Source organism: Eublepharis macularius, chromosome 13 (assembly GCF_028583425.1).
Source record: "Eublepharis macularius isolate TG4126 chromosome 13, MPM_Emac_v1.0, whole genome shotgun sequence".
NCBI classification, from domain to species: domain Eukaryota; kingdom Metazoa; phylum Chordata; class Lepidosauria; order Squamata; family Eublepharidae; genus Eublepharis; species Eublepharis macularius.
This window is the reverse complement of record NC_072802.1, coordinates 19,956,008-19,978,963: the sequence shown is the minus strand read 5'-3', so window position 1 is coordinate 19,978,963 and position 22,956 is coordinate 19,956,008. Positions and strand designations below refer to the sequence as shown.

Sequence of the window (22,956 nt, the reverse complement as noted above, 5' to 3'; positions counted from 1 at the left end):
CTCCATCACTCAATCACTTTACAAAAGTAAAGGCTTGGTGCAGAGGATGGAGCTGTGCTAGAACTCCAAGCATGAATGCGCCACCCCTTTTCCAAACAGTGTGTGTGTTTGGCTTAGGTCTTGGATATCCATCTTGCTTCAGCTCCCCTTCTGTTGCTACTGGATATGCCAGCAGGTTCCTCATGTGACATTTGAGGCCTGCTTTGTCTGCCACTCTTTCTTACTCTGGTTCTGGCTGTGATGTACCCAACTGTAATGATTGCTTTCATGCATCGTGATGACAAATAGTCATGTCAAATTCCCAGCATCCCAAACCCTGGAACTCAGAGGGTAGGGCCTGATGATATAATATACTTTAACGATATGGTCTAATTAGTTCCAATCAGAGTCTACCCTGGCCCACACAGTTGTGCACATCTGCCAGAAGGGAACTAGCATTAAAGGAACAGTGTACAATAGACTGCTCTAGTTTGGGGTAACTACATCTGCACCAAAATTGTCATCATTATCCTCAAAATTCTTCTACAAGGCATATCTCAGTATGGAGTATCATCTGTTAATACCAAATAACTGTTTGATATCTTTCTAGTAGAATTACAGGGCAATCCTAAGCAGAGTTACAACGAAGTCAACTAAAGTCAGAAACATGCAACTCTGCAGTGTTGGAATGTTGTTACCTAGCGTTTGCCAAACCTGCTGTAATCCTGTTTCTGACAGTGGATTTATCTACTAATAGTCTCTCTACATATTTGGCTGAAGATCTGCTTTAGAAGAGAAATGTTGGATCATAAGTCTAGGTTTCGAATTGACTGAAATGCCACCAAAGTTTAAAGATTCCTTTTCTCTTAATGCCAACAAAAAATGTGTGAACGCTTCATGATGGATCTTAAGAGGTACCAACAATTGAGGGGGGGGGGGATTCTTTCCAATGTACTGTTAAAAAAAAAAACAGTGCAAAATTTGTCTCGTAATTATGTCATTGCTTAATGCAATGTCCCCCCCATGGGTCAGTAATGACTCGGTGCTTGCACAGGGGACTACCTTTGCCTTTACCTTTAATTAGGGCTTTTTTTCTGGGAAAAGAGGTGGTGGAACTCAGTGGGTTGCCCTCGGAGAAAATGGTCACATGGCCGGTGGGCCTGCCCCCTGATCTCCAGACAGAGGGGAGTTGAGATTGCCCTCCACGCCGCTCAGCAGCACGGAGGGCAATCTAAACTCCCCTCTGTCTGGAGATCAGGGGGCGGGGCCACCAGCCATGTGACCATTTTCAAGAGGTTCCAGAACTCCGTTCCCCCACGTTCCCCCTGAAAAAAAGCCCTGCCTTTAATTCTGAATCAGGCCACACAGTGTGGCCAAGCTTTTTAAAAACAATTTCACCACTATTAACAATGTTATAAACTTATTGTAGGTATTATTTGTTTATGTATTACTTTTTATGTATTGCTGACTTTTTTCTAGCAAGAGTGTGGACTAATGGGTTCACAAAATGGAGCTAGGGACAAATGGGCAGATTTCTCTACAAATCTGAAGGAACTCCCAGGTTTTCAGAATAACCTGAAATCTAAAACATAATACATTGGTGTGTGGGGTGTGTGTGTTTTTAGATTTCAGGTTTTTCTGAAAACCTGGGAGTTCCTTTCATGTTTGTAGAGAAACACTCCCCCATCTGTCCCTAGAAAGCTCTCCTGCTCGCCTTGCCACTCCCTCAGTGGGAGCAGGAGATCCTCGCCCCCAGGCTCTGCTCCCCCTTCTCATCTGGCTGGTGAGGGGAAGACAGATGTGGGGATGGGGTGCTGGGGGCAAAGTGCTCTCCCACAAGCTCCTGAGCGCCCATGCACATGCCCACGTTGCACCAGAAGTGTTGTCATTTCTGGCACAACATGGAATGCTCCCCCCATGTCAAGGTAAGTTCCCCCTGTGCAACTCCCCCCGTGCCCCCTATCCCCCAGTTTGCCCCTCCCCCAGGATCTGGCAACCCTATCTCCTGCAGTTTTGAAAATAATAGAAATAACATCTGTAAATTTAAGAAAAGATTGATCACTGAGCTCCATCATCATTTTGGATGTTGCTAGGCAACTACAACACTATTACTGAGCCTTCCAAGCCAGGTCCTGCAGCTACCATGCAACTGGGCTGAACCCAGCAATTACTACTCAACTTGGCCAGAGAGAGGCTATCATGGGAGGAAAAAAGAAAGCGAAAGACAGGGGAGAAGATAAAGGTAGGCTGGCTGTTAGGTGGGGGGAAAGGAAGCAGGAAAAGGGGAGAGGCTATGTAGACTGCTAGGGAAGGGACAGAGGAAGTAGTGGGAGGAGTACAAGGCCCACTTGTTTAATACTAAGAGTTAGGCAAAAGAAACTAGTTAGCTTAAAGGATATCCTAGAAGCCACCACAGAAAATCTGAATAGAAAGTGGCCTTTGGTGGTGGTGGTGGGGAAAAGAAGCATGAGGGCCCATGTGCCTAGTCATGGTACAAAATGAATCTTACATTTGTATCTTCCTCTGCAGATGCTATACTATTGTTTTCTTATAGTTCAGTAGATTGAAGCCCTGGGAGTCAAACCAATTTTTTGTTTACTTACAATTTGGGTTTTGCTATGGCTTGAATTTTTCTGTTCTAGTTAAAGTCCATAAAGGGCGAGCAACTAGTGCAGCACACTTGTGGAAATGGTTCAGTTCTGATTCATATGGGAACAATGATTGATACATTGATTTATAAAGCTGAGTGCAACAAAGTATTTGGTTTACTTTATTACAGCTAAGTTTTAACTATAACTCATAAATTGTACACGTTACTTCACAGTATGCTTAAAATAACTAGAACACTGCATAATAAATTTGCAACCTTTTAAAGTTATTTAATTACAATGAAATTCACTGTTAAAACAGAAAGCCTTTGTGCAGTGTACTAGTCCTTTAAGAGAAGGACTAGATAAAGAAACCTAGATAAAGCATAGGCTTCCCAGGTAAGAAAACCTAGATAAATCCCAAATGTGCAAAATTTCTCCCAAACACTAATTTTATATGCTTATGATGATTCAGTCTCATTAGTGTCAGTGATTTTTTTTCTCTTTTTCAATTGTTATTTTAAAGGGGTAAGTTGAGGGCCAAATTCTATATAATCTGAGAAGTCTATGACAGTTCATTTTATTGCATTATTATCCTGCCCTTCCTCTAAGGCAGTGATGGCGAACCTTTTTGAGCCCGAGCGCCCAAACTGCAACACAAAACCCACTTATTTATTTCAAAGTGCCAGCACTGCAATTAAACCTGAATACTGAGGTTTTAGTTTAGATAAAACAACTCATACAGTTGTCCGAACTAATTAATATCTTTTGTCTTAAAAGAAAAACACAATAACAGAGTTTTCAATGATACAGTTTTTGATTGAAAAAAAAAATCAACTCTACTAAATGAAAAAAAAATATTATAGTAATACATTGTACACATAGCCTGAAGCCAGGTAATTTATATGAACTTTTTAAATAATTATGTCTCGCGTGCCCACAGAGAGGACTCTGTGTGCCAGCTGTGGCACGCATGCCATAGGTTTGCCATTGCTGCTCTAAGGCAATTTGAGCGACATCGTTCTACCCAATTTTATTCTCACAACACTCTATGAAGCAGGTTAGGTTCAGAGAGAATTACTGTACCAAGGTCATTGAGTTAACTTCACGGCAAGTAAGGACTTATACCTGGGTCTCTCCAGGCCTATTCCAACACTCTACCCCACTGATAAAGATCTGCAGTTTTGAAAATGCTAAAATCAGCAAAGGGTAGGTGATTAGAACCGCGGCTGTGGCACTGGAGGAGGACAATTTAACCTTTCTCTCAATGGCATTTTTCCCAACGTAAAACTCTCCCCTCAGAGATGCTGTTTGCCCTACAGGAGTTAATGGTCAGGTGTCTCTATAATACCTGTATAGATCCCTGTAGAGCAAATGGGGGGGGGCTGGGATCAGGAAAACTGAGAACAAGAATGAGCCTGCCTGTTCCAGCATGGTGGTCCCAATCCAAATTGTTGCCACAGTCCAATGTCCTTAAAAATACCCCCACAATCCTTTCCAACCATGGGAAAGTTCATTCCCAGAGTTGCAAAATCCATGTGGACTAATAATCACATGGGTCAGAAGGCTACGGTGGAGAAGAGGAAGAGATAAAATTATTGGTTTTGCCTTTTTCATTAGCAGAGCTGCACTGATGAAAAAAATTGCACCGCAAATATATGAGAAGACCCCTGAATGGGTCTCCCCATTAGAAGTATTCACTCAACCAAATGTATGTTCGGCAAGTAAAATTATTAGATATAAAGAGTTGCTAGATGATAAAGGACTACTAAAAACGAAAGAAGAATTACAAAACCAAGATGTTAATTTAGACTGGTGGTCAAGAGTGCAGATTGAATCCAGATACAATAAAGATTTAAAAATGGGGAGCTTTTATCTAGAACAGAAAGAGTTTGAAAAACTGTTATGTGACTCAGATGAAAAGTTGATAAAGAAAATGTATATCTTCCTAATGGAAATGAAAGAAAATGATGGGGTGGAGAAATGTAAAAGACTATGGATACAGAATTTAGGTAATGATATTGACCAAGTACAGTGGGATAAGATATGGAAAGTAAATGTTAAAATAACTAAATCTGCTGTGTTTAAAGAGAATTTATATAAGATGTTCCATAGATGGTATCTAACACCAGTTAGACTGGCTGAAATGTTTAAAAATATGTCAAATATGTGTTGGAACTGTAAAGAAGGTACAGGGACATTTTTCCATATGTGATGATCCTGCAAAGAAGTACATAGATATTGGGTAATGGTACATAAGTTATTACAAAATATCTTACAGATAACAATTCCTTTGAAACCAGAGATTTTTTTATTAAACTGTATGTCAGATATGAAGAGAGAGCAAGAACACTTAGTAATCCATATAGTAACAGCGGCTAGAATCTTATTAGCAATCTTATTGGCAATCTTATTGGAAACAATAAAGAGTCCCCCAACAAGAAGAATTAATAACAAAGGTAATGGAGATGGCGGAAATGGATAAATTAACATTGTTAGTGAAAGGGCAAATGGAAAAAGATTTTTCTGTACCATGGGATCCCTTCTACAAATGGATGACAAACAACAATAACCAGTAAACATAAATATGATACTAAGATTAACTGTATAATGACATACTAGAGCTCACAATTGATGTAATAAGGTGGAATATAAGAGATAAAAGAAATAGATCATCGATATCGACAAGTAAAATGAACTGTCTCATGTTTGTATATATGTGTTGGAAAACAATAAAAAATTTTTTTTAAAAAATACTAGTTTTGCCTTTTTCATTATCAGAGCTGCACTGATGAAAGGGAATGATTTCAACCTTTTCCCACTGCAGCCTCCTGAATCACGTGGCTATACATTCATGCAGGTCCCACAACTTCAGGAATAAACTTGCCCAAGGCAGAGGGGAACTGCTAGGGATGGGGGAATGCAGGAAAAATCCTTGTGTCTGCAATGATTGCTGGATCCATCTCACTGATCTGGATGGGCCTTGAAATTTTTTTAGGACTTTGATTTACTTCAGGTTCTACAGAAACTTCCAAATTATGTCTGCAGGTTTGTTTCAAGGCAGGAAAAATAAATGTTCAGTTAAAAGTTCTGACTCCATGCCCTGGTCCACATAGGCAGCAGAGTGAGGTGGTAGGATTAATTGTGCCACTTCAAACACAAAATGAGGTATAACACTTTTCAATGTTTCTTTATATAAATCCTCCACCCACTTTTTTTTAGTATTGTCTGAAACAGAAGTAGCTGGGAGAAACTGCCAAGCACAGCCTGCACTTAATTAGGATAACAATTGATGACATTGTATTGTCGAAGGCTTTCACGGCCGGAGAACGATGGTTGTTGTGGGTTTTCCGGGCTGTATTGCCGTGGTCTTGGCATTGTAGTTCCTGACGTTTCGCCAGCAGCTGTGGCTGGCATCTTCAGAGGTGTAGCACCACAGCTGCTGGCGAAACGTCAGGAACTACAATGCCAAGACCACGGCAATACAGCCCGGAAAACCCACAACAACCATCAATTGATGACATTGATCAGTCATTTAATAAACTATTGAAACCCTACTTCTGTTCTATTTGGGAGGTGTGCCAGGGACAACAGCAACACTGAATTTTAAATTCATCTGGAGTGATTCCTGCTTAAACATGATACTAACTTCAGCAACATTAGCAGCACATAAGCCATTGTTTAAAGAATTTGTGATTTTGGTATGTTTGGTATTAGAATCATTCCAAAGTTTACAGAACTTGAGGGGGGGGATTTCCCCAAATATGTAGAAAACTAGTACAGTAGCACTAGAGCTATAGTCAGTTCTACCACCTCCATATTTCTTGCTTTCTTGCACGTGTAGACCAGGCCATAGACATTGAGTTGGACTTGGTAGTATCCAATTAATAAACTGTTTATGGTACCCTTTATGGGACCTCTGCTTCTTTTACTACCTTCTATTTCCACACAGAGTTAAAGTTCCCATGTTAGCCACTAAAAAGTGGAAGTATCTGTGGTTCTGCACTCAGAAACAGGAAGATTTCTTTTTGTAACCCATGAACACGTAGTAAGAAGCATACAGACAATCAAATGCAGAGTTTACAACTGTGATTCAATCCGCCCCCTGCTCTTTAATTTATTCCAGCATACCGTCTGGCTCTCAGAAGATTTCACAGGGTGAGAGCCAGTTGTGGCAGAACAATGCTGGACTTTCAGGAGCTGAGCTTAGATCTGAAAAAGAACTAGTAGAGGGATTTGCACTTAATGAAAAGGGGGGAGGGATTCTATGATGATTTGCGGTTATCCTAAAGTCTAGGAGGGGAAGCTGTCTAGTAACTATGACCTAATTAGAGAATAGGCAGTAAATGGAATCACGTGGTCTTTGACACTTTTTAAAAAATATATGGTTCTCTCTGGCCATGAGCATCATATCCTTTTAATGCAGTCCGAATGCAAATGGATAATATTGAACTGGGAATAACATGCCATGCATTAAGATGTGCCAATATCCAAACAGCTCTATAACCCGAATATGATGCCTTGAGCAGAATAGCAATAACAGTTCCCTTTTGTGGAAGATAAAATGTCTGCACTTGAATGTATTCTGCTGGTATAAATAAAATAAGATGACAAGGTTATTGCATTAGGAAAATAATGTGATAACACATCACTGATGCTTCAGCTTTATGGCTATTGCGACGATATTAATGGAACATCAGAATCTGACTTCATGAACACAAATTCCTTACTAAAATAAGCTTCTAAAAGTAGTAATAGCAGATTTTGATAGTATGATCTTTTGGCAAAAAGTATGCATGTTTCTGAGCTGAGACTCTAAAATCTGCCAGCTAAATAGGACCATATTTTCTAAGGTAAAAACAATCATTATCATGCTCTGGGTAACTCAAGAAATCAGTCTCTCCAATACCATTTGAATTGATAAACTCATGAAGCTGCCTTATACTGAATCGGACCATTTGTCCATCAAGATCTGTACTGTCTACTCAGACTAGCAGCAGCTCTCCGGGGTCTCAGGTGGAGGTCTTTCCCTTTATTTGGTGCCTCACTCTTTTATCTGGAGGCGCCAAGGAATGAAACTGGGTCCTTCAGTTTCTCAAGCAGATGTTCTTCCACTAAGCCATGGCTCCTCTCCATGTAATAACTCCATAGAACATCATATGCATTTACTTTCATTGGAAACTTAAAATTCTAAATACCTCTCTTTCCCCGATGTTGACATTGCCTAATTCTGGCCCTATATCAAAGAACTTGTTCCAGTGGTTACTATGGTGTGATTTTGCACCCATGACGCACTCATGTCACACTAATGTCAGCTGCAGTATTTTTAAGATATGTTGGTGATGGAAAAATCAGAAAAAGCTAATGTTTCTATTATATGTTGTTTTAATCATGTAATTTGTTCTAATCATGTAACCTGTCGTTGCAAAAAGTATTCAAGCCGCATTTTGCAAACCAAGCTGTTCTGGAAGTTAGAAAATTTGTTAACATACCAAATGTCTGAGATATTCTTGATTTCTGATGAGGCTAGCGAGTCTGGGTACTCTTAGGATTTCTGACAAAGTTAGAAAGTCTGATATTCTTAGCATGTGGCTCACCACAAGCGCCTGCAGCAAAAGAACTGTCTGGATTCCATCCAGTCCAACCGCTTGCTTAGAGCATACACAGAGATCCTTAGAATTAATTAGTAGAAAGGAAAATCCCATTGTATAAGTGCTTAATAGACATGCGCAGAAATATTGTTTACCTGATTGTATAAAAGATGTGACAATATGCCCCTAAGCAGGTTCAGAGCTTTTGCGGACGACTGCCTCTGACCCTCAGTTCTATTAGAATAAAGCTGAACTGTCCTTGGTCTCTGCCTTCGTGTGGTTAATTGGGTTTGGGACACACTAAGGGAACTTGTGGCAAGGTTTTTACATCATTGGTGTGGTGGAATCAGTTGTCATACTAAGCTTCTCAGCCACCATAGCAGAATCTTATTCTCTGTTATATAATGTTATGTATGTAACAAGAAAATGCAGAAGTATCTTAAGTTCCTTGATAACAGTAATTTTGCCAGCAGATGGCATGTTATCTTACCATATCACAGCAGGTCTTTTTTATTGGCTCCACTGTAAAAAAAAAAAAGCAGAAAATAAAATACTCTTAATATTTTTGTTATGTACCACTATATGTCATTGTTAAGTTTAATTCCTTGGCTGTATCTTGCACTTCTCATTTTAGAGTAGTGGGTGAAATGAACTATTAAGGCCATACAGCAAATCAACAATAACAATCAAGCTTTCCAACAATTTGCAATAAATGAAAGGTAACATTTCTGTTCCTAGATCACAGTTCTCTTTAATTGTGCAAGTATCTCCCTTAAGAAAAGCTCTTTATGTTTTAGGGATTCATTATCATGTGTTCAGTTCAGGCCATCTAAAATGCTGAGTGCTGATTATGGGCTATTACAACTCTTTGAAATTTTATTAAAATAATAAGCTCATTGCTAGCTAAAGGTATGTAATTATGTACTCGAAAATAACTACCACTTAGACTGCACTGTAAAAGCACCATGTAGCCTCTATACTCTGTAAATTCCCACATATCCTCCATTCAGAACCTATCGTCTCCTTTTCAATTATCCTGAAAAGCTCGTGTGGTCTAGAGTTCACAAATACAGAGTTTAGGCACAATACAGACGCCTTTGCCCATTGGAGGCATTATTAAAGCCAGTGTCTGCTTAGATAATGTACACAGATTTGTGCCTACCCTTTGAAATGTCAGTTTTGTCTTTTCAAGAGCTTAACTGATCTATGCAGTCTCTAACAACGGAGTTGTATTTAGAAAAAGTAACTAGTTAAAGTCAGTATTTGAAAGCCAACTGTTTTCAACACTTCTGTGGCTTTTCTGGACCAAATTCCAGACTCTCCAAAGCTCCCTTGACTGTGCTCTTTTTCCAGCCAACATAACACAGCTCCTCAAGTCTCTGGGCCCACGTAGGCTTTTCATCTTTCTTCTTAGAGTCGTTTATAGATTTGTTATATGTATATAGGGACAGACGCCAACTGTCCCTATATACATGGGACAGGACCTTTCCCTCTCCCTGCCTCTGATTCTGTCCTGTTAAACTTTGATTAGGGGATGTTGTTAATGTTTTCATTCTTCATGGTTCTGCTCCCTCTCTAGTGTCTCTAGAAATGCAAGACCAAGAGGAAGAGATCCTATCTCCATGCCCATGAAAGTAGACGCATCCTATCTCTAGAGTTCACGCATGTTAACTACATGTCATGTGAATGAACGAACAGGCAGTGTATGTGACCTGCTGCTTCTCGTGTCACACACTGTTTATTTTGAACTGCTGATAACCTCTTTTAACACAATTATTTTTCTAGTATATTATTAGGTAATAATCCTTGTTAGGAGAATTGGTATTACACACACACTCCTATTTCCACTTGTGACATCTTAGTGCATATGCTTTTTCACTATCAGCTTTCCAGCTCCTTCTCTGAATATTCCCCGCACTCCTGCTGACCTACTCTTCCTGCCAACAGCAGGCTCTCTGAGTTTTTTCTTCATTCCACTTTCTCACTGGCCCCTCCTTTTCACAATTCCTTGTGTCTTTTGCCTGCTTTCAATCCAGAAGCTCATAGACAGGCAAGTAGCCACAAAATAATTTTGAGTGTTTTTTTTAAAAAAAATACTAATTTGCTGCTTAATTGAGCCTTTTAGCTCTTTATAGTACTTATAGCTGAAGGCCTGATTTCCTCATTATGGGGAGTACAGACATTGGATCAGGGTCTGCACCTGAACAGTCAGTGGTGAGTTACGGGTTCTCCTCAATTCCCATAAATCTAGTGCATGATTTAGATGGGGGCCATGGTAAGTGTGGAGAAGGGGCTTTAATGTTCTCCCCTGCACTGTTTTCCAGACCTGAAATGGTCATAGAGGGCACTATTTGGCTCGATGAGGAAACTATACATGTGCTTTCCCAACGGGCCAAATAGTGCCCTATTTTAGGTTGGAAAAACAGCATAGGTGGGAAGATTGGAGCCCCTTTTGCATGCATAGTCCTAATCTGAACAGGGTACTATGCCTGCAAGAATTGAGCAGAACCTGTAACTCAAGCATGATACACAGGGTGGGGACCCCAGTCAAAACTTGTGTACTCAACAATGTGGAAATTGGTACTAATTTGCATGTCATTTCCCCCTTGTTAGGACTGGAGCTCCTGTGGAAAGGAATAGACTCCATTTACCAGCTCCCAGCTTAAGTGGCTGGAGAGGCTCATAGGAACTGGCTTATCATTTTGCTCCAGACTCCTGGAAAGGAGGCACTACTGTTGCGGCACCCACTGGCTTGTGATCATTCTGGGCAAGAACAGCAACACCCAGCTTTTAAAAAGGAGCAATGCAATGCCTGAATAGCAACTGCTGCCCTCTGGTAGCTAATTCTCTTCTATACAAGCATAAAGTCTAGTTATGATAAAAATATTTTAGAATTTTTAAAAAAACCCACTCTTCAATGTAGGAGAAGTGGTCATACCTTAACCATATTGCTATTCCTGAGGCTATAATTAGTCACTACAGTGAAACAACCACCCCAGAACCTTTTAGCATTTCAAGGATCTCCAATAATTAATGACAGGAAGAGTGCAGAGATTCAGCTATTGCATTGACTCAAGGGCACAAGAACTGTACTCAGCTAGCCTTGCCCCAGGGGAGGGGGGAAACATGCTGGATCCCCCCAAAAGTGTTCCTTGTGAAAATGCTGAAAGGTATAGCAGTCCAGGTGAGTATGGGTCGCATAATTTAAATACAAAACTACGTCAGTAATGAAAACTTGCTGTACTTTCAGCTAATTTGTGCTAGAAATTCTGCACAAATTAGAAGTGTGTATATTTTTCACTAACAGAAGTTAGCCCCATTAAAAATATAATCAAAATCATATTAGAGCCTAGTTTTTTTTCTTCAGTGCCATGCGCATAGCCTCCTTAGAGCTGGGATGCATGGTGTGGCTGTTAAACTGAATGGGATTACAATCGCAAAAGTTAATCTGCTAAAAAAAAAAGTTGCATGAATCACGTCATCCTGAACTTTCACCCTACTTTGTGGCCTGCCTCCATCTCTTTCCATTGTTGAACAGAGCAGGGCAAGAAGCAAACTTCTGACTACAGTCCTAGACAAATTTACTTTCAAGTAAGTCCCATGGAACTGAGTGGAGCTTATATAAGAGTAAACATACCAGGGATAAAAAATGGCATTTAGAAAAGACCAACATCCATCATGGGATATATGTGGCCTAAACTGGAAATTTCCATCAATTAAACCTTTTGGCTTCAGACTCCACCTCATTTCATTCCTCAGGCATCCCTAACAGCAGCATTTTGAGATCGGAGGACTGCCGTGGAAGGGGGGAGGCATGAATATTCCATTCCTCAGATAGAAAATTTAGTCTGGATCCATCCCAAAGTTACACCAGCAGTTCTTGTCCACTTATTAACTACATGCAGTGATTCAAACAACTGAATTGGCAATATACATTGCTATCCCCTCTACCACCACCATCTTTATTCCATGCAATTCATGGTAGTATATATAGTTACTACCTCCCATCCCATTTATCCTACAAACAGTTTTGTACAGTATGCTAGGTGGAGAGATAGTAACTAGTCCAAGGCCACCTACTTTTGAGCATTCATCAAGTTGCATGAACATAGTAAGGATTTGAACTAGGGTCTCCCAAGCCTAGTTTGGACACTCAAAACCACTACACTGTAATAGCTAAATATTTCAATAATTTTGGTTTTATGGTCGTCAGGGTATTTCAATTACAGCAGCTGAGACAAGAGGAAAGGTTATGATTGCTAAACTCCAGGCGGGACCTGGACATCTCCTGGAATTACAACTGGTCTCCAGAGCAGAGATCAGTTCCCCTAGAGAAAATGGCAGCTTTGGACAGTGGATTCTATGATGTTATACTATGTTGCGGTCCCCTCCCTCCTCCAACTCTGCCTTCCCCAAGATCCATCGCCAAATCTCCTGGAATTTCCCAACCCAGAGTTGGTAACCCAAAGAAACATGGGAATGTTTTAATAAATAAAGCTGCACCTGATGCCTTTTGGAACAGGAACGACACAACAGATTTTTAAATCAAATACTAAAAATGCATTTCAAAGGTATCAATCCATCGGTTAAAAAGATGATGCTATAGTTCTTATGAGGTATAAAAATGTTTATCATAACAAACACTCTTGAAATATTGGGAAGTGGGAGGAAGAGGCAGAAATCATAAGACATTGTATAAATTAGTAAGGCTCCACTGAATACAGTGGGATATAGTGCTGCTGACTACATATGCATAAAATTCAGCTTTAAATAAACGACAAGATAGAAACAGCAAAGGCACAAATCCTTCAAGCAAAAAGGAAGCGGGAGGCATGATTGTTTAACCTGTGACAGCAGCAGTCTTATGGCTGTGAGATATATTGAATGCAGTTAAGATTTTTAAGTTACTTGTTTAGATATTTATACCTCACCCCTACCCCTCATTGGGATCCAGTCTCATATATTGTTCACAGCCTATTCATTCTATCCCCCGGGGAGCCAGAACGGTGTAGTGGTTAAAAGATTTGAACTTGCATCTCCCACACGCTACATATTTTTTTTGTATCACACAGTGAGCTGTTTTGAACTTCTTTTGGGGTGCCAACAGCTAGAACTACTCATTTTTTCCCCAGAGAAAAGTTCGCCAGGTATTGTTGTTTACACAGACTGGGTTTTGTTTTGTAGTAATTAAGTATTCTCTTATTATACTTTTTGGGGACATAAAACTTGAGTGTCCATCCCCCCTCCCCCCCGCACAAACCAATCCCTTTGGTTTAATCTTTCCACGTATTTTATTTTCATGCTTATTGTCAACTGCCTCATGAGCCTCTATGGGGGTGAGCTGCAGGTTAATTTACCAGGCGTGTTTTGCGTTCGACCTGCTGAGGTCGTAAGATTGTTGCTGTGAGGCGTAGAAAAAGTTCTCCTGGCCCGTGTTCTTAAGACACTCGGGAGCGGAGGGCTCGGCCCATTTCCTTCTGAAGACCCCTCAGTTGTCCTTTCGCCTCCCGCTCCGCAATGGCGCCCTTCTGTGACTGCGCGCAGGGGCAGGAATCCCCCTTTCCGCTCCCTCAGGTAGGAGTTCGCGGGCTTCACACACGGGCAGCGGCGCCCGCTGCCTCACAGCCCAATCCCAGCCACGTTTTACTCAGAAACCGGCCCCGCTGACTTCCGTGCGGCTTCCTCCGAAGCAAGCGGCCGCCTGAGCGCCCCCTCGGGCACCTCTCCCGCCGCCCGCTCCACTCAAGGCGGCTTCGCTGCCCCCGCCCGCCCGCCCGCGGTCGGAATCATAACTCTCTGGCGCGGGCCCGGCCATTCCCTACACCCACCCACCCTCCCTCCAACGGCCAGGCTGGTCCGAAATCGCCGCCTCGCTCCTCCTCCCCCCTCCCCTTCTCCCCTCGCCGCCTTCCCAAGCGGGGGCTGTTCCTTGCATCAGGCTCTCCCCCCCGGGGTTGAGAGGCGGGGGCAGAGACTGTCCCGGCCGGCGCTGATCTCAAGCTCCGATTGGCCGCTGTCTACGCTGACGTCACGATCATGATGAGAATTAATGATCGGAGGCGCTGATTTCATTGTGTGACGCCGGGACCGACCCAGCCGAAACCGGCTGAATTCGGGAGGCCAGAGCCCCCCCGCCGGATCGGCCCCGCCCGCCCCACAGAGCACGGTGGGTTCGGCGGGGAGAGGGCAGGGAAAGGTGGAGGGACGGGGATGAGCGCGCGGCTCCTGAGGGGAGGGCACGAGCGGAGGGAAGAAGGCGGTTGGAGGGCTGGGCGGGCGGCCCTCTCCAGCCTCTGTGGGGGTTGGGACAGATGCCCTCTCAGCTGAGGGCTAGGATGTGGGGGGGAGGGGCAGGAAAAAACGAAGCTCGGCTTCAGTCTGGTGCTCGCAGACCGTGACTCGGGGCGCGCATGCGCACCATCCCCTCGCTTGATCCGCGGTTGGAGACGGCGGTGTCATCTGCCGTTGCGGGCCGCCTTGACGCATGCGCGTAGCGTGCCCGCTGCAACTAAGTGCGCATGCGGAGTAGAGGAGAGCTAAGTAATTCTGCGTGAGTGCGTGCCCTCGTCCTTTTTGGATGCTTAATCGTCATACGCAAAGCCCACCGTTTTTGTAAACCCTGGGAAAGTGTCTTTTGACGGCAAAACGCTTTGACGCATGCGCATGTTGCTGTTGGCGGGGTTCTGGCACTTGGCGCATGCTCATCATCGATAGGTCTGTGTTCTCTTTGAATGAGATGAGAGTACGCATGCGTTGTGGTGTATAGACTGTTTAAAGAGGGTTGTAAAAGTTACCGAGGGATGGGGAATGGTGCTGTGGATGTGAGCAGGCCTTCTCCCTGGGCGTGATTGGTTGCCTTTTTGTATACGAGCTTAGATTGGAGGAGTGGGCTGTAGGGAGAGGGATGAGCTAGGCGAGTTTGAGTATTCTACCTAATTGAGATTTACTTTCCAGAGGTACTGATTAGAATCGATGATTGTAGTATAGTGTAGTAAGGCTGCCGACTTCCCAGTGGGGTTCCTTTGGAGAAAATGAATGCTTTGGAGAGTGGAGTCTATGGTACTATATCCCAGGCTCTGCCCCAAATCTCCAGAAGTTTCTCTATCTGAAACTGGCAATCCTAAAAGTGTGTACAAGCACTAGCATATAATTAATTTCCATGTGTAATGGTGGGGTATCATCCCAAGATATCTACTTTTCTGATAAAATAACTCTTTTATTCCTTTTTAACAACCTTGACAGTATATATCTGTTTTAATTGATTGTATTTTTAAAATACAGTTTGCTAGGAAAAACCTTTCTCTAGGGTTGCAGATGTACTAGTACATAGTACAAAATAATTGGGTACAGTTAGTCTGTGAGATGCTCTAATGGGATTTTATGCAATATGTTCCCCCATTCATAAATGTGTGTGCCGCATAATGTATTTCAAGATCAGCGGTACAGAGTTAAATAGTGTTTCGTGTCTGATAGTTTCATAGGGTTGTTCCCTTAACGTGGTAACGTATTCAGTGGAGAATGTGATTGGTATATGTGAGAGTACAAGATGCATGCCAATCAATTGTCCTGTTAGTGTACTATGGTCAAATACTCCATTTTTAACTGTTTTATGAATAATTAAGCTTCAGTTTAGTTGTTTCACAGTAATAATTTATTTTTGTGAATAACATGTCCCTGACAAGCGGGGTTTTTTGTTTTGTTTTGACAAAGTGAATGCTTTAAAAGTACTTGACTGCTATTCAACTGGTCAAACTGATCATATCTTTTCTTACTGTTTATGCTCACATCTGTGAAGCATGTTAGATGAGAAAAATAAATGAAACCAAATGAAAGGACATGGAAGATGTGTGTAGATCTGTGTTCTACCCAAGTCTAACAACGAGTGACTTTTGAATGATAGGGGACCTCATACTTGGAATAACATTCCTGTGCACTATCAGCAAGCCTTAAATATGGTGTGTCAGCCCACAGACCCTGGGGTTGCTGTCTAGAGTACTGTGAGGGAACTATTTGGTTAATCTATGCAAGTGGCCCTGTTTTCATATTGTGAAGAGCTCGTTGAAAATGCATTTGGAATGTGATTCCTTTTCCCAGGTAGGCATCATAACGATTAATGAAACGTATGTTCCCGCAGGCACAGATTTGGTCCACGGCAATTTCTGTGATTGCAGTGCTCTTTTCCATGTTGGTACAAACATGTAGGCTGTATCAGGCCATAGCCATGGTGGCTTGGCTTCACAAATTTGTGACTGCCTATGTGAATATGTATATATGGGAAAGCCAGAACCGGTGACATGGGTGAGAGAATATTGAAAGAACTGGCCTTACCTGATGTACAATTGTATACAGAGCAAGTTCTTCATCAGCTATAGTAAATGGAGTGTTAGGTAACTGTTACTTTTAGTAAAAGATGCTGGTTGAGGCATCTATGAGCTGCTGGAATATTAGGGTTTGTTTGAGATGTAACGACAAAACATGATTTATTATTAAATGAATGACCCTTGGGAACTCTTGAGCTCTCACAGTTGCTTCCATTCACATGCTGTGATATGATTATTTATGTCCCTACGAAAAACCACGGTTTGTTCTCTTCCCTATAAACCAGAATTCAGTCAGATTGTAGAATCCTCTAGGGAAGAGAACAAACCCTAGTTTGGATTAACAGCTATAGTTTGCCACAAAAGCAGAAGTCTTTTTATTAGATCACTGTGTGTGAAAAGGGGGACAAAGAGTGTGTGAACTTGAGAATCTCCAAAGTTCATTCATGTACTGATAACCATGTTAGAGGTACCTTGGCAGTGTTTCTCAATTAAATGCTACCATCTGCCATGGGCTTCATCGTTATAACACTGGAACTTCGAATTTTTGGAGTCATGTATCTAGTTTTTGCCTTGTAAGAGGAAGTGTGGGCATGTGTGGTCCAGTTAGTTATGGGGAAAAGACATGCTGAGGCCTGATGAAAAGCTGACTGTAATGGTTTCAGGACAGAGTGGAAGAGGTATTATGCTGACTGAACTGCAAGTGCAAAAGGGAGCTCAGTTTGCACAGCACACTACTTCGTACGAAGATATAATTAACGGTGGTTTTTGTGCTTTCCATCATGCCCAAGAACGGTTTTCTCTCTTTTCCCCTTCACCCTTAGTTTTGATTTTTTAATGTTGTGTTCTTCATAACATCCGGCTCAAAGAAGAGTTCTACTGAACTTGAAAGCTACTTGTAACATTTTAGTTGTTCGTAATAAATGTATTACTCTGTTGTTGCCTGTTTTCTCCCCTAATGGAGCAATATAGCTGGCTCAGTTTCTGGAAAGAACTGTAGCAGTTTGAGGGTTTCTAATGTGTCTATCTTGTGATATAGCAAAGGTAATTTTTGAATAACAGTAGCTGTAACCATTTGCTGATCTTTCTCTGCATGAGAATTATGATTGGACCCCAAACAATTTGGACTAATGTCCATTCTAACGAATTGTAACTTGTATCATGTGTTGGAGCTAAAGGCTTGCAAGATTGCTGCTTGGCTTGTATCAGCAATTTTTTAATATTGATTTTTTTCCTACTTTTGTGTTCACTGGCTGCAGTTGGAAGTCTCTTTAATGAGTGTCCACTTCATATGCAGGTATTGACTTTTCCATCTAACCTGACATATTACCTTATGGAGAGAAATGGAGTCAATGCATATCTCTGAGATATGAGCTGGTAATTCTAAAGCATTGAAAGAAGCTTGTAAAAAGGAACTTGAAACTAACAAGTGCTGACTTGGGTATTATACCCATCAATGCAGGATGATGGTTTGCTCATCCATAACCCCCTAGGGGGGAAAAACTGTGTCATGTTTGATTTACTTATTAAGTATATTTATAACCCACCTTTCTATTTAAAAATAAATACACAAGGCGGATTACAAACACTTCTAAAGGCACACAAAATTCATATGAACCAAATAACTACCAGTAGCTGCTAAAACACCACAGAAAGGTTACCTGAAAAAATGCTTTCAATGATTTTTCGAAAGAAGCCTGAAGTTTTTTTTTTTTTTAGGAAGGAACCATTTTCACTGCAGGCACAAATAAGTTCCACAGTGCAGAGTGGAGTAAGTTTCACTGGGAACCCTTATTTGAGTCCCTCCACCAATCAGATTTCAAAAATGGGGGGTTTCTGTAGAAAGGCTTCCTTGGCTGATGTCAGAGTGTGAGCTGGTATGTATGGGTGGAGGCATTTCACCAGGTATCTTAGGCTCAAGCTATTCAGAATGTTAAGGTCATCACAAGCAGTTGGAAGCACACTCACTGCCAATGTGATTAATACAAGATGGGAGCTAAGTGCTTGCTGTGTCTAGCCCATGGGAGCATCCTGACTGCAGCTTTGTCAGCTAGCTAAAGCTTCTGAATTTTCTTTAGAACCAGCCTCTCCTGGAGCACATCACACCACAGTAGTCCATCTTGGATGTTACAAGGCATGTGTGACTTATGGCCAGGGCAGCCTTGTCCAGAAAAGGCCACACTTAGCATTCCAACCAAAGCTAGAAGAATGACCTCCTGATTAGGCACCCAGGGTCAACAAGCACGTCTGAACGGTGAGCTTGCTTCTTTGGGGGAGTGCAGGTTGAACTCCTATTTCTGGATCAGCTTTGCCTCCAAGTCACAGTGCCTTTGTTTTATTTATTTTTATTTTATCAGACTTATATTCCGCCCTCCCCACACATGGGCTCAGAGTGGCTAACAACATCAATAAATAACAATAAATACCAGCTTAAAAACATAAAACCATAAAAGGCAATTCACAAATTACAATAATTCTGTTTCCAATTTCTGGATTTAATTTCGGTTTTGCTAGTTTCTTCCAGCCTCTGGACAGTGGTTAAGTTCATCCGCAGCTTCTCTAGATCTTGATGGAAAGGAGAGATGTCATCCACATACTGGTGACGGATCACTTCAGATACCTGGATCATGTAGATCAGAGATACTCAGTTGCTCAGGAGTCACCCGTGGCTCTTTGACATACCACTTGTGGCTCCTCTGAGTGCTGTTTTCCAGTGTGATCGCCACCCCATGTTTCAGGAAAGTGGGAAAGCCTGGTGTGGCTTATGGTTGGCAGGTGGTTCCCATCTTGAAACAGCTGCCGCCAGGGGAACTGGAGAGATGGGTAAGCTGTGAGCACCCCTCAGCTGCAGGGGCCATGCCAGAGATTGAAATAAGGGGGGCAGCTTTCTCTGCTGCCTCTGTGCTCATCCCAGCACCCAGATGGCTGCCCAGAGGAATGCACGCTTACCAAAGAGTAGAGAGAGTAAAACCATCACTATGGCATCTACCCAGGAAAAGAGCAAGATGGCCACAGTGGGGTGGTGGTGGTTTCGCTCTACAACCAGCTTGCTCTCCTCCTTGCCAGTCTCATTCTCCTGCTTGAGCTGCCATGCCTCATGCTGGAGAGAAGACGACAAAGCGGAGAGGAAGAAAAAGGGCTTGCAGGATGGTTGTTTTTGCAAATTAAGGCTTTTGCATGCTGCCTGTCGGCTTAGTGCAGGCTTCTTCAGTGGGAAGCCTTGCTTCCCTTGGCCGCCTTCTCCTTGGCATGAGGCAAAGATGCCATGGCTGCCGTGCTCTCACCCGAGCTGCCAGCCTCATGCCAGGGAGAGAGCCGGAAGGCAGCAAAGGCAGTAAAGGAAGCAGAGGTTCAGCAGTGGTGTGGAGAGAGTCCGACATGTTCAGAAGCACTCTTATAATTTAAAAGGCTATTGTTATATTAATGGTTATTTTATTGTACATGTGGGCATTTGGTAGGGTGGCCCACAGAGTATACAGTAGTCACGTTGCTCTTTTGATTGATGATAACTGGGAACGTGGCTGCCTGCGAGTCATCGAGTGGGGATCCCTGATGTGGGTGTTAAATAGCATGGGAGACTAGATGGATCCTTGCAGGATCCCGTAGGTCAGTGGCCAAGAGCCAAGTAGAAGGGTCCTAGCAGCACAGTTGTGAGATTTGCTTCAAATAAGTTCACTTGGAAGCAACACTCAGTTCATACATTGTCTTGAGCTGTTTGGTTGCTGCTCCTTCTATGGTTGCTCCTGCACTAGCCTTCCTAAACATGTCGCCAGAAATACATGTTGCCTGGAATACCATGGGAACAACAATTTTGGTGGTGGCCACCATGCTACAGACAGTAACAGAAACCAAGCCTCAGTCCCTCCGAGTTTACTTCAGAATAAGTAGGCTCCATACAGATGTCAGTCTTAATGGGCATTAAGATCCCCTCCCCCTGTTTAGATCCCTGGTTTGTGAGAGAAGGAAATAAATTGATGAACTGGCATTTGTACGTGACTGGTAGCCTGAGTTAGCTTGTACACAACCTGGCCATTTAGAACTGATGGGTGAATGCAGCCATAGTTAGGATAAGGTTGCTATTCTGTTGTATCGTTTGCCCTTCCTAAGTCACCCTTCAAATCATTCTCTTACCCCAGTATAATAAAATGTGTAGTACACATGAGTCTGTCTTCTTCTGAATCAGATAATTGGCCTGTCAAGGTCAGTATTGTCTACTCAGACTAGCAGCGGGTCTCTAAGAGCCAAGCTACAAGTGACGCCTTATACAGGTTGGACACTTGTCAGCGTCCCTCAAGTTTGGGTGGGAAATGTAGGCGTCCTGGTTTTACAGCTTGGCTCTCCATTACAGCTGCAGGACCAGGATGCCTACATTTCCCATCAAAACTTGAGGGAAGCTGACAAGTGTCCAACCTGTATAAGGCGTCACTTGTAGCTTGGCTCTAAGGCAGAGATATTTCACATCACTACCTGAACCTTTTAACTGGAAGTCCTGAGATTGAACGTGGGACCTTCTGCATGCAAAGTCGGAGCTCTGCCACTGAGCTGTGGCCCCTCCAGTGCCGTTGTTTATGACTTTCTTTTCTATAAAGATTGTTATTGCGTTGTTTTAAGCAGTTGTAACATTTCAAAGAACTGGTTCCCCTTTAAAGGGATATATTATTGGTTAACATAGGGCACAATGCTGCTATCTCAAGCAAGCTTTAAATCTCTACTTGCTGTGGAATGCTGGCATTAGTCTGGGTGACAACGATGGGTTGGATCCAGACTAAATTTTCTATCAGCAAAATGGAGCTTCCCAGCTTCTCCCACTGCGGATCACTGATCTCCAGAAAATGCTGTTCCTTGAGGATAGTGACAAATGATGGGAGGGATATTGATAGCAGATAGTGGGAATTGATGTCAATTGCCAATTTGGTCTGGATCCAGCTCTATTTAAGTACATTATGATCAAATACGTGTGATTTCCTATACAGCCATGCATTTTTGGTCATGCACAAATTGATTGTCAGAAATAATCAGATACGAGGCTTTAACTTTTTGGGTGTGCGTGTATCTGCACTAGTAGAACTTATATGGGTAAACATTTCATTGATTTCTAGGAGCAGAGTTAACTTACCCACTTTAACAAATACGTGGTTGTGGTTCTGATTTGATTTTTTTAAAAAACAATTGTCTCAATTTTTTATTTGTGGAAATATAAAATTCCATACCTGTTAAATGTAAGAATATTGTTGGCAGTTTAACACTAAAGAAATACTTAAGCGGTACAAAACATGGAATATAATTATTAATCAGCCTCATCCAAAATAGCCCTTTTATTTCAGTATCCTTTGCAAATTATTATACTGAGTCCAGAATTGGGCAAAGAGACTGACTTCTCTCAGGAACTACACATAGCTGGATTTTTTTTCCTTCCGTGAACAGAGTAATATTAATTATAACTAGGGAAGTAAATTTGTTACTGATTGAATGAGGGGGGAAAACAGACTGGAAAAGCCCTTTTCATTCATTCATTATGGTAACACAGAAGGTGAAAACAGCAAATGAATGAATAGCATTCCTTTCCCCCTTCTTCCTCTTCCCAATGTACATATTATGCTGCAGGCTGATGCTGCGGCCAGGCAGTTGGGAAAGAATTGCTTATTCTCTTTAGCTACCATGGCTAGTAGCTGCTTATGGACCTCTTATCCATGGATCTAACCCCTTTTAAAGCCACCTATGCTTCAGGTTATCATTCACTACATCTTTTAACCCACCCTCAGTATCTCAAGCGTTTTTGACTTGTCAAAGGCACCATACCTTTTTGCATTCTGGGAAGTTTTAGTATCAGGTGCTTGACCATTGTTTGCTATCATCAAAGTGTGGCATCTGAAATGTTTTGGAAATCAGCAGGGGAGAGAAGAGGAGGAAGATGCATTATTTTTCACTAAAATCAATAGGAACAAAAATGAACGTAGGAATAAATATAATGAAAGAAAGAAACCTTCATACCTCTAATTTTAACAACTTTAGTATGATCTGTGTTTTACACAGCCGTTTGTCCCTTTTTTCTACCATAATTTTTGCAGAAATGAGTGGGTTATGTATCTTTTTCTTTTTTTTTTTTAACCCAGGCTTTCTACTAGTATTTGGGTGGAAATTTGGGGTTTAATTTTTCTCTGGGTTTGGCAGTTTGGTACAGTGTAGACTGGTATTCAAAGGACAGTTTGGATGAAAAACATGCCAGCTGCCCTTGCGGAAATGTTTGTGTGTTGTGCTTCAGAGCAGAAGACGTGGGGTTCTTTCACCGAGGTCCTCGTCAGAAGCAGTCTTAGTTGCAGAACTTGAGTGGCGTTGGGTGTTTTCATTATTGGAAAGGGACAGAATCCAGGCGTAGAGTTGCAGGTGCCTCCTCTGGGATGTCCTGCTACCAGGTCCTTCCAGTAAGAATGTATCCCTAGAGCTTAGTGACAGCAGACCAACCATTTGATGTTCCTCCCA

General features: G+C 42.1%; 1 protein-coding gene across 1 annotated transcript in view; it reads left to right on the top strand.

Moving 5' to 3' along the window:
* Positions 1–14,245: 14,245 nt before the first annotated feature.
* Positions 14,246–22,956, top strand: part of HDX (highly divergent homeobox) — a 54,279-nt gene continuing 45,568 nt past the window's right edge. Inside the window, exon 1 of the mRNA XM_054996696.1 lies at positions 14,246–14,324. The gene's annotated coding sequence lies outside the window, so the exon portion shown is untranslated. The remainder of the gene's footprint in view (positions 14,325–22,956) is intronic.